The sequence below is a fragment of the Artibeus jamaicensis genome, unplaced genomic scaffold (assembly GCF_021234435.1).
Source record: "Artibeus jamaicensis isolate MK-2021 breed Jamaican fruit bat unplaced genomic scaffold, CSHL_Jam_final scaffold_833, whole genome shotgun sequence".
Classification (NCBI taxonomy): domain Eukaryota; kingdom Metazoa; phylum Chordata; class Mammalia; order Chiroptera; family Phyllostomidae; genus Artibeus; species Artibeus jamaicensis.
In genome coordinates, this window is record NW_026522056.1 from 14,154,550 (window position 1) to 14,170,988 (window position 16,439).

Here is a 16,439-nt window from a genome sequence, read left to right on the forward strand (position 1 = left end):
TGCAAGAGGCAACCTATTGATGTTTCCTTGCACATTGATGTTTCTCTCCCTACTGTTCCCCCTCCCTTTCCTTCTCTCTGAAAAATAAAATCTTTAAAAAAAACTGCCAATAGTGTATTTGGCTGATAGCAATAAAAAAAAGCACTTGCACTGAATATTAACATCAATCTCTCTTTCTTTAACCCTTGAACTAAATATTCTCATACCAAACCACAATGTGTTACCCAAAACACAAGGTGTGACCGACTGGTCTCGTGCTGGAGCACTGGCCTTAACGCATAAAGGTGGGGTTCAAATCCTAGTATTACCATTTACCACTTGTGTGCCTTTAGGTAAGCGTGTACATTCTCCGATCCTCAAATATTCTATGTATTAAATAAGAATAATTCCTTCCACACAAAGTTGTGACAGGACATACTGTGACACGTTACACAAACTGCTTTATGCCAAAGCCATTTTTAAACCATAAAGCTCTTTACATATGTGAATTCTGAATAGTATTTGAATGTCTGTGTTGAAAAGTAGAAAACACAAGCAAAAGAAGGAAGACAAAGTAAATACTGGAGAGGGCCAAAACCTCAACGGAAAATTCTTTCTCCCCATTTAATCTGAAGTAAGAGTGACTGTAATAACATAAAAATGAGCTCCTTCTTTGTGTTTACACTAAGGTAGAGAAGTAATGTTCCTTCCCACAATCCAGTCACATTCATGGGCATGAACAGAAATTCTAGCGCATAGATTCAAAAACACACTTCTCTAGTTTTTAGCTCAATGAGTTGTGGCATGTCATCTATGTACACGAACACTTCTATAAATGTACATAACACCCCCATATTCAGTGTACACACATGTATACAGAAAGTGAGGATTCTAGGGTGAGGTCCTAACTTGGGTGTCCACAGGGAATCCAGACATGTTCGTGCATGTCTGAAGGGCCAGGATGTGAGACCAGCCATGATCTATTTACATGAGGGCCTGAGATGACACACACAAGAGACGATGATGGGACATGCTGGGACAGAGAGTAGACCTCCCAAGAGTAAGGTCACCTGGCTATGGGAAAACAGAAATCCCTCTTCCTCAGAGGGAGAGGGGTTACATGCATAAGCCCCCTGGTCCTGGAACTGTAGTTTAGGATAAAAGGGGACGCTGAGTCCCTATAGCACCAATATGCTGCATTGGTGTCACCAGATGTCCTCAGTACCCCTAGTTCTTGTGACCAAGAACTAGGAAGATGGTTATATCCATAGAGTCTTTGTGGGCCAAGTAAGATCAAAAGAAATAGTGGTGGGGGTCATTTCCTTCCTACTTCAATCTGGTGCCCATTTATTGACACCTATAAGGCCCATGAAAACAAGAGATGACTAGGAGTAGCACCTGCCCTTTGTGACCTGGCCCTGGTGGCCTCTTCGGCTCACTTCCTCTATCTCCCCTCAGCCTGTTTATCTGGCCCGAGCCCGTGGAAAATCCCTCCTCATCCAAGGGTGAGGCTGCTTGCACCCTCTAAAAACTCCCCATGCCTCAGCTCAAATGCAGGGGTTTGCCTTTCCTATGCCATAGCGCCCTGGTGTGCATGACCCCCTCTTAAGGATGATGTAGCCTTAGCAAGGCAGAGAGATCCTTTAATGCATAAGTCCTGTCACTCCTCGAAACATTCTAATGGCTTCCAACTCACTCAGGAGGGTCCCTGCTACCTTCCTGTCCTCGTCTCCTTCCCCTTCTACCTCCGGGGGAACCATGAAGCTTATACAAATGGGAGCACTTTCTAAGAAATGTCACACAAAAATGTATAAAGGTGAGTGTTTTGCAATGAGAAGACAAATCACCATAGATTAAAAAGCTCCCCAACTCAATGTCCCCTTGGCTGGATCCCCAAAATGCCAATTGCCCAATGTGCAATGCCATCCAGCTTGGGGGGTAATCTAGGGGAGGGGATGGAGGGGTGGGAGGAGAGAGCAGTCCTAGTCAACTGCAGTTAAAATACTTATATGTGTAAATTTACAAAATGTGTGACCATATCAACACACTGCCAGGCTTCTCTCAGACCTTGGAGGGCCCTATGCAAGCGAGGGGCCCGGAAACCTCACGAGATTCCCCGGGGCCAAGGCCCTTTCCTGTCGCTGGTCTAGCCACATCGGCCACCTTTGCATGAACTCGCTGAGCCAAGGCTTTGCTTTTGCCGTTTGCTCAGCCTGGAGTGCCCTTCCCTCAGCTGTCTAAACAGCTGGCTCCCTCGCTCACTCTATTCAGGTCTGTGCTCAAACACCACTGTGTCAGAGTCCTTTGCAGAAGCATTTTGTGAACGTGAACTCTCCCCCTTGCCCTGCTTTATTCCTCTCTCACGTATCAGCACCTGGTGTGCCATCGAGTTGTTTGTGGCTGGTCCCCCGGAGGGAAATGTGAGAGCAGACTCTGCTGAGTTCATTACTTTATCCCCAGTTCCTGTCGCAATGCCTGGCATGCAGTCAATGACTAGTACTTTTTGAATCCGTAAATGTTTAAATAATTGTAATCATTACATCATAAGCACTTTTTGACAGGCCTCTATTACAGCGATTTGCAACTGGTGTGCCACAAGAATTTTTAAAATAGCAAAACCTGACTATTTAGTCAGGGCACTGACTTCTTTTCTCTTAGATTGTCAAATGAAAAATGGGGGTGGGGGTGGGGGTAAATGGCGACAACTATACTTGAACAACAATAAAAAAGAAAAAAATGACAACAGCCAACACAATAGCCATCTGGTTGTGAATGAATCAAAACTATACTTATCTTCTTTTTGTCAGATGGGCAGAAAATCTATTTTTTGGTGTGCCAAAGAATGTTAGTAATTCAGCTTCTGTGTGCTACGAGATGAATACGGTTGAAAATAGCTGCTCTACTAGCTGCTACAATACTTGAGAGCAGGGGACTGATCATCCTTCCATTTATTCAACACATTTTCTGGGCACTCCATGAGCATTGGAGTCTGCTAGGACTTCTGTGAGAAGACACCACAGACTGGGGGACTTAAATACTATAAATTTATTTTCTCACCATTCTGAAGGACGGGAGTCCAAGATGCGGTTGGGTCAGGTTTGGTTTCTGGTGAGAACCCTTTCCGGCCTGCGGGTGGCACCCTGCCCTTGGGGCCCTCGCGTGGCCTTTCCCGTGTGTGCACCGGGGAGAGCTCCTCTTCCGAGTATTCTCTTCTCTTCTCCGGAGGATACCAATCCTGGCGGGCCAGGGCCCCACCCTATGACTTCATTGATGACTTCAACCTTAATTACCTCCCTAAAGGCCCCATCTCCAAACACAGGCACACTGGCGACTGGGGCTTCAACGTATAAATTTGGGGGTGGGGCCCAATTCAGTCCGCAACACCCTGTCAGGCAGTGCAGATACAATGCCAACCCAAACAGTCCTGACTCCAGCCTGCAGGCGATCCCCAGCATAGACGACAGAGTCGAATTTGGCAGAAATGTTCGTGGGTGGGGCTTACGCTGAACACAGAAGCAGAAAGCGCTGTAGGAAGCAGGAGACATCAGCGATGGCCACAATAATAACAGCTAACCTTTGTTTTGCACTTCATGTGCCAAGCAGTATTATACACAAGAAACAATGTGATGTGAGGGAGACCTTATTCCTCGCGTTTTACAGCCGAGGCGCAGAGAGAATACACAGCCTGCCAAGTTTACACAACTAGTGTGTGGTAGCAATAGGGTTCAAAGCCAGATGGCTTGTTCCCAGAGCCATGCTCTTGTCCACTGTGCTGTAGATTTGAGAACCACCGGATGTCCCTCACCTTACAGATGAAGACCACATTGGTTTCTTTTAGCCATCTCTCGCGTCTGACACTCATATTTAGTTGAGTTGAGGACCCAGATATGGGTCCTTTTGTACCACTCAGTTATTCACAATCTTATTACTCATAAGAATAACAGCTATTCGTTAAGTCCTTAACAAGTTTCCAGACTGCTTTCTAGCCTACTCGGTCTTCACAGTTACACTCGGTGGTAGGTATTGCGACCCCACAGAAACAGAGTAAGAGTGGAAAGATGAAAACGTCCAGAAGCACTGTGTCTGTTTGCTTGTTTGTTTGTCTTCAGAATGAATGAGGAGACCCGTGAGAATGGAACGCACTGATTGGAATCCCCCGTCTCAGGCAAGGGTCGCACCAGCTGTGAGGTCTGGGGCAAATCTCTGTCAGGGGAGCGCTTTCCTAAGCCCGGGCTTGTGACCTGAAAGTGAGGTCTCCAAGCCTTAGAACAACTGCCATTTGCGGGGCGGTCCTGAGTGTTGTAGGACATGTAGCAGCATCCCCAGGCTCTAGCTACTGCTCTACCCAATCTCTAGCCAGGAGCACCCTCCTCCCCACAGTGGTGACAACCACAATGTCTCCAGTCATTGCCAAATGTCCCCTGGGGATACAACCAGTGCCTGGCTGAGATAGGTCAAAGGGAGCTGAGAGGCACGGAAGCTTGTCCCCAGGCACATTGCCATGTATAGAGATGGATCCCTTGGTCCTTGCCAGCCCGGCCAGCCCTCAAAGGTTTCCTTGATCTTCAGAGCAGAAGTCCACACTTTGCTCAGTACATGTCTTACTAACTTAATTAATAACTATGTATATTGGGTTCTGCCACTGTCCTCTGTATCTGGGCATCGCCAGCTGTAGTGAGGAGCAGACTCTTGCCACAGCCAGAAGGAAGGTGAGGGACCAGCCCAGGTATGAAGTTCACAGAGCTGGCAATGGGCTGAAGGCCTGGCTGATCTGCTGGTTCCAGGTCTCTGCCTGGGTGGTTAATTTCAAGAACTGGGTTCTGGTCCTGATGTTGTTGTCTGGCTCCAGCATGGTCTTCATAAAGTCCCAGTTTGCCTTTAGGTAACTTAAGATCAGTTGTGCTTGCCCTTCTCGCTCAGTTGAGATGAAGCTTATAGAGCAGGGGTGTCAAACTCGTATTCACCAGGGGCCACATCAGCCTCGAGGTTGCCTTCAAAGGGCCGGATGTAACTTTAGGACTGTATCAATGTAACTGCTCCTTAACTAGGGGCAAGGAGCTTGGTGCTGCCGCTGGGTAGAAACAAGGCGCCAGGCCGGATAAAACAAGGTGGAGGGCCGGATTCAGCTCGTGGGCCTTGTGTTTGCCACCTGTGCTGTAGATTGCTATAGAGGCTCTTTTCAAACTAAGTGCTGTGTATCAGTTACCGTTATGGAAATTATCAAACCTTGTCCCACAGGCCTTATGGCTGTTTCCAGAAATTGTATCATAAAGATATTCCTTTAGGTTAAGACACGGTCTCGAACTAACCTGAAATCCGTGCCGGGTCCCCAGAGCTCTGTCCCAGGCCCCCAAAATTTGCTACTGTTCAGCCCTGGCTTTACCATCTGCCCACCATCTTCCAGGGGACAAAGTCTTCCAGGGGACATGAGCTGCAGACCCTTCCGAAAAAGGCCAGAAACATCTGGAAGTAAGAGTGGCCCCAGGATGCCCCTGCCATCACAGCCCGGGTGACACAGGGATGATGGCAGCCCTTACTGGCTGTGCTGGGAAACTGAGGAAAGATCACTGTGTTGAGAACCACCCTGCCTGGTTTCAGAAGCTGTAACCACCCCCATGGCTAAGGCTGAGTGAGCGACCTTGGGACCATAAGCCACTAAGGAGACAAAGCTTATCTTTCTGGCAGGGGCGCTGCCTCTGCTCCTTTTACTTCACCCTGCCTGGCCCCCAATGCTTGATCAGTTAGCCAGTGATGGGTAAGATTCCTCAAGGGAGGGGAGACCTAAGACAGGCACGATCACGGGGCCCCCCAGGGAAGGACTTGGGAGCTACAGAAAGAGGGGATGATGGACCCTCGCCCCTCCCTTTTGACATAGCTTGGGTCTTTATTCTGTCTGCAAAAAGTCTCCTAATCTCTCGGCTGCCTTACTTCCTCTGCTGGACTTAAGCCTGAAACAATGCCAGCGGTGGTGCAACCCTGTGCTGGAAAGGGCGGGTTCCCTAGGGCAATCAGGCCTAAGAAAGAATATGTAAAATCCTGTGAAACCCACTTGGCTAATATCCTCAATTTAAATAATAAGGAACCAAGCAGGAAGTGAGTTTGCTCCTCAAAGTTTTATGGCCCTTTAACTATCTGACCCTGACTCAAAATAAGCCCTCAGAGTTCTTTGAATGTTATCTATTATTTAATCATTTCTGCTTGACAATGATTGATGAGATTTATTCCTGTGCAAACTGAACCCAATAAAAGCTTGCCAAGGCAAGGGTCAGGGTGCCCTCCTCTTGAGAGGGTGGCCGCACCGTCCCTTTTCCTCCACAGGACTCGGTAGTGCACGTGAATTTGTCTCGTATCTCATCCATAACCCCAGGGTCCGCATCATCACTGTCCATTTGAGAATGAGCATGTGGACTTCAGTGTTGCCTGCAATTCCGGTGATAATTTCTTTTTTTGAGAACAATCCATCAACACTGCTTAAACATGGTGTTCAAAAATGGTGGAGATACCACATTTAGTGTGCGGACTTCTACTTAATTTTATAAGTTAATATTTTAATTTAAGTTTTGCTTACCCCCTGTCCTGCACTTGTGCCCAGTGTCACCAGAATCCTGATCCCAAACCATTCAATATCCCTCGAGATAACACCTCCCAACTCCTGCAGTTTTTAACAGTTTCTTCAGGACAAGCCCTTACTTTGAATTGGAGAAGAACATGTAAATTCTTGATGTCAGCTCTGAAAGATGTAGAACAAGCAAGAGCAGAAGCCTGTGCTGTGGGGCGGGACTCCTCCCTGTCAACTTACAACATTATTCAGTAAAAAAATGTTATGGGAAAAAAGCAACAACCCACACTCAAACAAAACAAAACACCAGACCGGGCTGAAAGGAATGAGAGATTTTCTAAGTGAAAATTTTGACAAAAATACTTATAAGCACAAATTGATTTTAAGATTTTTTTTTAGGTTAACACATTTTTCAAACCTATTTAACTAAAACATCTGCTTCTGTGAACTCCTTTTTGTTCTTCAAATAATACATAGTTGATTGTTCATCACACTCAATGCCTCACTCCCCGTTATGCACTGGCTCTCCCCAGGGTCCCTGGCAAACTGCGAAAGAGTTCGTTGTTGTCCCCCCTGACTTCTGCTCCGTTCATTCATTAATTCATTCAACAAACATTCTTTGAGAGCCTGCTGTGCTTCAGACAATGTACAAGGCAGTGTGGACCCAGACCAGGAGGAACCCATAATAAATAGGGAACAATTAATGGTACACAGGTAAGAGCCACAGGAGAGAATTATGTGTAAATATCGTGTGACTCATTGAAACCATGAGACTCGTTGAAAGCGTGGAATGGTTTGGCCATCCAGGTGAAAACTGACCTACATTAAACTCTCCTCCACCCATAATATTTCCTTCATTAATCTTTTTCATTACATGCAAGCAGAGATAAAGCCTCCCATGCTTCCCATGAAAACACAAATATGGGTTGGGGTTCTCTTACGAATTGCATCTTTTTCTACCCCAGACTTTCCCAGGTGGATCCTGTGATAAAGTGGAAGGTACAGACTTTGAAATCAAAAATTAGAATTTCCCACCACTTAATTGCAATAGACCTTGAACAAGTCTATGTTACTTGACCTCCCTGAACTTAGTTTCCTCATCTGTAAAAGGGGGTGATGATGACAATCATGTGGATAATATATTTAAAATCATAGACTGTTACACTGAAGGCTCCTAGTGAATCAGGCCCGCTGGTATGCATGGTATTCCTGCCTTTAGGGACCTTAACTCTGGCCTTGGCCTTATGACTGGCTTGGTTAATGAGCTGTAACTGTGACACAGCAGAAGCTTGATAAGCACTTGTACCTTGGGGTTACTCTCTTGGAATCCAGATGCCATGTGAAGAAGCTCATCCTGTGTAAACAGAGAGGTCTCACTCTCCCAACTACCCCTGCCCAGTGAGGCCATCGTGGACCTCCCAACGCCAGCCAACACACCAGCTGAATGCAGCTTAAGTGAGCTGAGCAAGACCAGCAAAAGAACCACCCAGCCAAATCACAATATCATGAGATATAATAAATGGCTTTATTAACTGTGGTACATTTACACAATGGAATATTAAGCAGCAGAAAGAAAGAAGGAATTTCTACCTTTTTCGACAGCATGGATGGAACTGGAGACTATCACGCTAAGCGAAATAAGGCAAATACCACATGATCTCCCTTATAAGAGGAATCTAATGAACAGTAAAGAACTAATCAGAAAGTAAAACCAGTGGCATAGAATCACAGAATAGACTGACAGCTGTAAGAGGTGGGGGGCAGCAGAATGGTTTGAAAGTTTGAAAGAAGGGGAAGGGATTAGTCAAGGAACGTGTATGAAGGACCCATGGAGATGGACAATGGGGTGGGGATTGACTATGGAAGTGGGGGGCAGGCTGAGTAGACAGGGAAATAATTGGAATAACTGTAAAACAAAATAAACATTAAATTAAAAAATATAGTGGACTACACTAAAATTTAAAAAAAGAACGGTTTTGTTTTAAGTCACTACATTTTGGGACAGCTTGCTAAGAAGTAATACATAATGACTTCACTAAGTCCCACTACTGTGCTCTGATTTCACTGACAGTACTTCTGATACCAAATGTGTGGGTTTTTTTCCCCTGCACTAGCCAGTTCTCTGACTCTCGAGACACCAACTGGAGATACTATCTACCTGGGGTTACAGCAGACCCCACTGGTTAACAGCTCAGTCACACAAGACAGCCCCCACTCCAGAGGCCAATTGCAAGTTTAGGCCTCTCATACTTCTGGCCACCCAGCTATAAAATCACTGGAATCGCTTACAGAACTCAGGACAAATGGTTCACTTACAATGACCAGTGTATTATAAAGGATACAATTCAGGAATAGCGAAATGGAGAAGATGCATAGGGCAAGGACTGGGGAGGGGATTCAGTGTGGCGCTTTCATGCTTTCCCTGGGCACATTGTCCTTCCAGCACCCAGATGTACTCACCAACCCGGGAGCTCTCGGGACCCTGTAGGTTAGGGGTTTTATTAGAGGTTCCATTATATAGGCCTAACTGATGCCATCATTGGACGCTAGTGACTAACTCAACCTCCCCAGAGGTCAGGGGTAGGGCTGAAAGTTCCAACCCTCTAACCTCATGGTTGGTTCCTCTGGGGACCATCAAGAAGCTGTCTAGGAACCCACCCAGGGTCACCTCATTGGCATGAATTCAGGTGTGGTCGAAAGGGGCTTGTGATGAATGATAAAAGACACTCCACTGACACCTATCAATCGGGAAATTTCAAGGGTTTTAGAAGTCCTTGTTCAAGGAACCAAATACATGTTTCTTACTATACCACAATCTCACATTCACATACGTTTGCCCGCTGTGAGCCAAGCACTATGCCAGGCTTTTTGAATACAATAGTAAACCAGACTCAGATGGGTCTTTGTCTCATCTAAGATTGTCCGAGTTAGTCCTGGCTGATATCTGTTTTTTTCAAATATGTGATTCAGTATAGCATTTGTCTTAAATATATAGTACTTTTAAAGAAAAGAATTTTTATTTTTTAAAAGTTTCTGAATATAACTGTTTTATATATACCAATACAATAAAATATATACATATCTGTGACTAGATATGTATATATATCCAAAGCAATCACTTAAAAAAAGCTAATCAAAGAGATATACTAAAAATACAATAACAAATAGAAAATGTTTAAGTAAAGGAAGACAGGAAAATAGAAAAGTGAAACAGAGAGAGAAAACAGAAAACAAAAAAAAAATAGCAGACATAAACCCTAACAGATCAGTAATACGTTAAATGTAAATGGCCTAAATTCACCCATTAAAAGACAGAAATTGACAGTGTATAAAAAATGTTGAACTCTATAATGTCTACAGGAAACAAACTTCAAGTGTAATGACACAGGTATATTGAAAGTAAAAGTATGGGCATAATATTATATTCAATCAAAACAAAGCAAGAAAATAAAAAGGACAGACAATAGCAAGTGTTGGTGGGAATATGGACAAACTGAAACATCTATTCATTGTTGGCAGAATCAGAAAATGGTACATCCACATTCTAAAAACAATTTGGAAGTGTCTCAAAAAGATGAACGTAGAGTTACCATATGACCCAGCATTTACACTTGTAGGAATTTATCTACAAAAGATGAAACATATGTGCACACAAAAACCTACATGCAGGTGTTCAAACCAGCATTACTCACAACAGTACAAACTAAAGACAACGTGAGTGTCCATCACAGGATGAATGGATAAACAAAGGGGGACACATCCGTATATGACCTGCTCTTGAAAGCCACATGCGTCATTTCCACTGTACTTTGGTGGCCACATGGGACCGGTTCTGAGTCACTGTGGGTGAAGGCCACTGACGGACATGGATTCCGGGAGGCGAGGATTATGGGGTACGGCCACCACTGCGCCCCACGGATGAATGCGGTTCCCGATTCCACAGACCGGCCAGTGCCAGGCACATCCCCTCTTAAATTCCTAAATCTTGAGTGTTGCACTGGTATTTTTCACCAGTGACTGACTCCTGGCTCCTCAGGGCTGTACTTTCCTTAGCGTTTTCAAGAGTCCCCAAAACACCGTTTATAATCAGCCAGCAGTAACTTCCACCCCTGAGCTCACTCCACGCTCATCTGCTGCCTTCTCTGGAGGCTTTTAAATGGACAGGAATGTCTTAATGGCATAGTGCATTATTTATCTCTTACAGTTTTGGCAGACAACATACAATGTGAGTTTTTAAAAGAACAAATATTATTTAATTTTATCCTTAACAAAGGAGGAGAGAGAGAGAGAGAGAAACATTGATATGAGAAAGAAACATCATTTGGTTGCCTCCCTCGATGTCTGACTGGAGATTGTTCCCGAAACCTGGGTATGTGCCCTGACCAGGAATTGAACCCTCAACCTTTTCGTCCATGGGACAATGCTCCAACCAAATGAGCCACACTGGCCAGGGGCGCAATTTCTTACTATTGCGTATGTGTGCCTATTGGGCCCTGCAGGGTTCCTCGAACCACGGAATCAAATGAGACGTTTCCATCCACATTTCCTGATCTGTGTTAGATTTTGCACAGTACTTGCTTTTTATTTTTAAATAAAGTAAAAAAACTGATGAGCGCTTTGTCTTCAATTTTGTCCCATATTCCAAAGAATGGTACAATATTTCAAAGAATGTCTCATATATATATTCTTGTTTATGTATAAGAGTATTTCTTGGAAGCCCTGGCTGGTATAGCACAGGGGATTGAGCTCGGGCCTGAGAACCAGACAATCGCGGTTCGATTCCCAGTCGGGGCACATGCCAGGGTTGCAGGCCAGTTCCCAGCAGGGGACGCATGAAAGGCAACCATACATTGATGTTTCTATCCCTCTCTCCTTCCCTTCCTCTCTAAAGATAAATAAATAAAATCTTTAAAAAAAAAAAAGACGTAAAGAAAGTAAAAATAGCCAGTATTAAAAAAAAAAGAGTATTTCTCGGTAGTAATTGTAAGCGAATATGCCATCTCATAGGCAGTTACATTTTCAGTCTTACTGGGTAATAGTGAATTGTTCTACATAGTCATTGTACTAACTGATGCTTCTACCAGAGTTTAAGAATTTCCCTTTTTATCACATCTTTGCCAAATTGAATATCATTAAACTTCTCAATTTCTGCTAATTTGATAGGCATAAAACCCATCTCATTTTTTAAAAAAGACTTTTAAAACTTTATTTTTACAGAGAAGGGAAGGGAGGGAGAAGAGAGGGAGAGAAACATCAGTGTGAAAGAGAAACATTGATCGATTGCCTCTCGTAAGCACCCTGCCTGGGAACTGACCCTGCAACCCAGGCGCGTGCCCTGACTGGGAATCAAAGCGGCAGCCTTTTGCTTGGTGGGACATTGCTCAAGCAACCGAGCCACGTCGGCCAAGGCTTCATGCAGACTTTTGCATTTTTACTGGGAAAGGAGCAAGATGAGGAGCATTGATGGCTAGAGGATGCCTTCTTTGATCAACAAGCAATGGGTACACACCGTGAAATCAGAGAAAGAGAGAGAGAGAGGGAGGGAAAGAGTAAGAGAGAGAAAGGGAGAGAGAGGATGAAAGTGCGTGTGAGAGAGAAAGTGACGGGGGGGGCGGGGGGGAGAGACAGGGACAGGGATAGAGACAGGGACATGTACCGGCCAGCGGTGGCCCAGGACCAGGCCAAGTTCTCTGTACTGTGGTTTGTCAGGGGTTGGTCACCCTTGGCTGCAAACTAAGGGTGCAGTGCACGGGGCCACGTTGTGTGGATTTTCTCATTGCAGCCTCATAGCCACCGCACAAGGCAGGTGTTGCTGTTCCCTCTCTCTGGGTAAAAAACAATAAAGCAGTTATTCTGACACTAGGCAGGCAGGGACTTCCGTACTAGCTTTGCCCATTAACCAACCATGTGTGTGACCTCAGCCAAGTCACCCACCTCACTGAGTTGTTTCCTGTCTCAAATTGTATAACATATGTGAGGTGTTCTACTCCATAAAATGAATATATGTAATATTATCAATCATTGTTAAAGATCTAAAACATATCCTGCTAGAAGCCTAGCAAGGGGTTTTGGCTTCTGGACTCAATATGTGAGTGGAATCTCTGGTTCCAGAAATGAAAGCCTCCACAAATTGAAGCAATGTGGGCCAACCCTGAGCCCTATCTTATTCTTTTCCCTCCTCTTCACCGACACAACCTAAACCTCTGCCCCACGAACTGCCTCTCCACCTCGGTGTCCCATTGCAACTGGGTGGTGGGCAAGGCTGGGAGGGGGCTGCTGCTAATTAGCATATAACATTCCAGGCTTAGTGTGTCACCGGTTCCCTTGGGTGCTACCTGCCCATGTGGGTTCACTTGTCCAGCTCTGTTTGGGTGTCCCTGCCACGGAGACAGCATGTCTGCAAACAAATATTTTCAGAGTCAAACCAGAGCAAAACAGAGAAGTGCGCACCGGGGCCCCCTTTCCTCTGTTAATTACTCCCCTTCCTTCTCCACTCTACCTGCCCTCCCTGTGCCCTCCCTGAGGGCCCTGGCCTCTCCTGGGATAAAGCAACTGAGTCAGAGGACAATGTCCATGCTTACTTCCGGCGGGAAGAATTCAGTCTGATTATTCATTCCTTTCAGGGGCTGCTCAGTTCTCCACTGGTTTGAGTTCCCCTTTCCTCTGGGCCCTCAGAGCCTTTTCTTAATTCTAGCCCTTACTTCATAGTGCATTCTTCTTCTCTCCCACAACTTTAAGCAACTAGCCCACGGCCAGGAACTGCCCCTCTGAATTCGCTGACAAAGGCGCACCCTCTGGGCACATGCAGCTCTTTGCTTCAGGACTTGCCCGGTACAACAGGAACTGGTTTTCAGTTTGTGCTCACTCCTCACTGGCTCTTCTGCGTCATCGGCTACTGTGTTTTCGTCATCTCTGTATTCCCCATTGCCTACCATTTTGCCTGATGTCAATGAATATTTCTTAATTAAATACCTGTATAAGAACATAAATGATTGGATAAATCACCTCTTCTCTGACTCTAGTGACTTACAGGCTAATGGGCAGCTGTTTAAACTACCTAGGTAAAGGGCAGAAGCACTGTGATACACAAGATAAGGAGGCATTTGTTTTATTCATATTTAAACCCATACTTTTGCGAAAGGGGGCTTAGAACCTGCTGACTATTCTAGTCCCAACTACACCCCAGCACCAGGCCAGGCCCTTTGAAGGAGATGAATGATGTAAGATACGGCCCTGCCTCCAGGACCCTGGTGATCAGTCTAACTGGAGGAGAACAGAACCACAAAGGGCATGTGACTGTGAATGTGACATCAACCAACCCAACACACAAACTAATGGAAGATTACACTTGTGTCAAATGGGACAGGAAGGAGAGTTACACTCATGAGTACTGATGGGCACAGAGCCATCCAGAGAGCTCACGGCAGGCTTCCCTGAGGAGGTAACCTGGGAACAACTTCACCAGGTGAAGTGGGGAGGGAAACACTTTCCAAGCAGGGGTGCGATTCGTGCCAACGTCCTGTCCTGGAAGGAATCATGGCAAGTGTGAAGTGATGAGAAAGGTTGGAGTGTAGGAGAATGTGTGGCATGCCAGGATACTGGAGACAAAGCGGGGAACAGACCACACCATGGAGGTCCTTGTGGACCACCTAAGGAACTACCTTTCCTCAATCCTAAGAGCAAGGGGAAGCTACTGAGGCATGTGTATGAACATAGGGTGTTATGCTCTGATCTGTGTTTTGAAACTCTCATTCTTACTGTTGTATGGAGTTAAGAACAAGACAACAGACCAAAAAATGGAGTTACTTGTCCCACATCATCAAACCAAGACCTAATTACAATTTCATCTCTCCCAGAAATGGAATCTTAACCCAGTTAAGGATCACCTACCTAATCAGTACTAGTTAGACAATCTTCCAGTTAACCTTCTGACATTCCCTAACGAAAAGTAATTTTGCCTTTTTCCTAGTCTGACTTCTTTGTCCTGGGCCCTTCTGCCTATAAAGCCTTTCATTTTTGTATGCTTCTGCAGAGCTCCTTTCTATCCACTAGGTTGGATATTGCCCAACATGACTTTGTTCTTGCTCAAATAAACTCAACATTTTAATATGCTTCAGTTTATTTTTGATAGTTTAGAATAGAATAGAGAGGGGTGAAAAGGGGTGTAGGTAGACACAGTTAAGAAGTTATTACAGGCGCCCAGGAGACCAAAGATGAGAGCTTGAACTTGGGTAATTTTGATTAGAAAACAGAGAAGTAAACAGATTCAAGAGATATTTTGGAGATAAAATTAATAATACTTAGAAATACACTGAATGCGTGGATGAGAGAAGTATTAAGAACACCATCTAGATTTGTGGCTTATGCAACTTGATGGGTAGCAGTGCCAGTTTTGGGAGGGAAGGTCTAGACTTTGGTATTTCAGAGTGTGAAGTTTGCGATCTGTGATGGCTTGCAGATTGCAAAGGAGGATGTGTCAGATTGGCTACAGGCTCTCAAGTCTGGGCTAGAGAGATAAGTGTGTGATCTGTCCACCTATAGAGGGTGCCAGAGGCTTTGGTAATAAAGAAGGTGACAAAGGAGAGAGGATAGAGCGAGAAGGAGTGCAACTGGTACCTTCAGGTCCCTTTGGATCAGTCATTACTATCATAGTTGAGCTGAAGAGGAAGGGCCCGCAGAGGGAGGGGATGAGGCCAGGGGTCGGGAGGGATGCTTGACGTCTCCAGGGCGGATGGTCCACATGGTTCACCGCTGCTGAGAGGTTAACTAGACGATGGAAGCTCACCCACTGGCTTTAGCAACAGGAGCATTTTTAGTGATGCTGCTGATGGAGCTGAAGTGAGACCATGAAGGTAGTGAGTGTAGACCACTCTTCGGACAACTTTGGTTGCAAAGAGGGTATACATGAAAATGATGTGCCAAGGGTATATGTTTTGTTTCGTTCTTTTCTGAAATGATTTGTGTATGTTATGAAATTAATAGAAAGGACCCAGGAGCCAGAGGTTGAGAACAGGAGAGAGAAGGGTAATGGGCAGTTTTGTGTTCATATGAAGGGCTCTTTGTCAAGATTCAAGGCAGGAATGCAGCTTTTGGGAGGAGGGACAGCACCCTTGCAATGACGCGAGGAAAAGGCTGGCTTTTTGTTTGGTTTGGGCAAGAACCAAAGAACTGCTGTCTCAACCACTTCTATTCCACTGTACGGTGGGAGTGACGCCGCCTGCTGATCATGAGGGGGTCTAAGGAGAGCAGAGTGGGTTTGAAATCGTGCTTATGAGAGTAAGAGAGTAAGTGGACTGGAAAAGCCCAACAATGTTACTCAGTAGGTCCAAGAGATCATTTGTAGAACAGAACCAGTCTGGTTAGGGTCAAAGTGAACTCTATCTCATACATGAATATAGTCTGAAGAAAGGGCACTAGAAAGGTAAAAACAATTAAAAATCAGTCCTTGCTCTCCAGGGCTCACAGTCTACTGGAAAGTTCCAAGGACAAGAGTTGCAGGATAAGGATGAGATTTGGCCGGGAGTAACAAAGTCACCCTAAACAACAGTGACTTAAACACAACGGAAACTTAGGCCTTCCTCAAAAATGATATATATAGTAACTCAGAGATAGTGTTGTACACTATAGTGCTGTGAAACACAAATTCTCTCCAATTCCTCTCATGTGCATGGCTTCCATTCCCAAGATCATCTCACGGTCTCAGGTGGCTGCCATAGCTCCAGCCATTACCTTGCTGTTCCAACCAACAGGAATAAGGAAGAGAAGCGTCAAAGGGTTTCTTGAAAGCTGTCACACATTATTTCTGCGTGCACCTCACTGGCCAGAGCTCAATCACATGACCACACCTAATAGTAAGAGAACCTGACAAATGTCAGCTTTATTCTATTCAGCCATGTGCCAA